Below are 748 nucleotides of genomic sequence, written 5' to 3'. Positions count from 1 at the left end.
AGATTTGTTACAGTTAATACTTAGGTCCATACAGGTGCTTTTGTCACAATGCAAGGTGAAGGAAGAAACACAAGATGTATGCAGTAAAACAGTGATGACCATATTTGACTCAAGTAGAATTCGGTTTTGGTAAGAGAAGGGACATGATTGTCACTTCACATTTTCTGGATTTGAGAGACTTGCAGATTGAGCTACCCTGAAATTTTTGAAGGGCACAGGCAATTAATTCTACTCCCAACTTTTCGTGTGAGAAGTTGGCCAGCAGGTCGAGGGAGGTGATTCTCCCCCTCTACTCTGCTCTTGTAAGGCCCCACCTGGAGTGCTGTGTCCAGTTCTGGAGCCCCCAACACAAGAGAGACATGGACCAGTTAGAACGAGTCCAGAGGAGGCCACCAGGATGATCCAAGGGCTGGAGCACCTCTCCTATGATGACAGGCTGAGAGAGTTGGGGCTGTTCAGCCTGGAAAAGAGAAGGCTCAGGGGAGATCTTATAGCGGCCTTCCAGTACCTGAAGGGGCTACAAGAAATCTGGGGAGGGACTTTTCACAAGGGCAGTTAATGACAGAACAAGGGGAAATGGGTTTAAGCTGAAAGAGGGTGGGTTTAGATGAGATATTAAGAGGAAGCTCCTCACTGTGAGGGTGGTCAGACAATGGAACAGGTTGCCCAGAGAATCTGTGGATCCCTCCTCTCTGGAAGTGTTTAAGGCCAGGTTGGATGAGGCTTTGAGCAACCTGCTCTAGTGGAA

General features: G+C 48.0%; 1 protein-coding gene across 1 annotated transcript in view; it reads left to right on the top strand.

Moving 5' to 3' along the window:
• The window catches only part of LOC104532992 (uncharacterized protein KIAA2026), a 7,757-nt gene that overhangs the window by 294 nt on the left and 6,715 nt on the right, over positions 1–748 (top strand). The gene's annotated exons all lie outside the window — the stretch shown is intronic.

This window comes from Antrostomus carolinensis, unplaced genomic scaffold, assembly GCF_000700745.2.
Source record: "Antrostomus carolinensis isolate BGI_N321 unplaced genomic scaffold, ASM70074v2 scaffold36380, whole genome shotgun sequence".
NCBI classification, from domain to species: domain Eukaryota; kingdom Metazoa; phylum Chordata; class Aves; order Caprimulgiformes; family Caprimulgidae; genus Antrostomus; species Antrostomus carolinensis.
The sequence above is the reverse complement of the archived record's forward strand: the minus strand, read 5'-3'. Positions and strand labels throughout refer to the sequence as shown.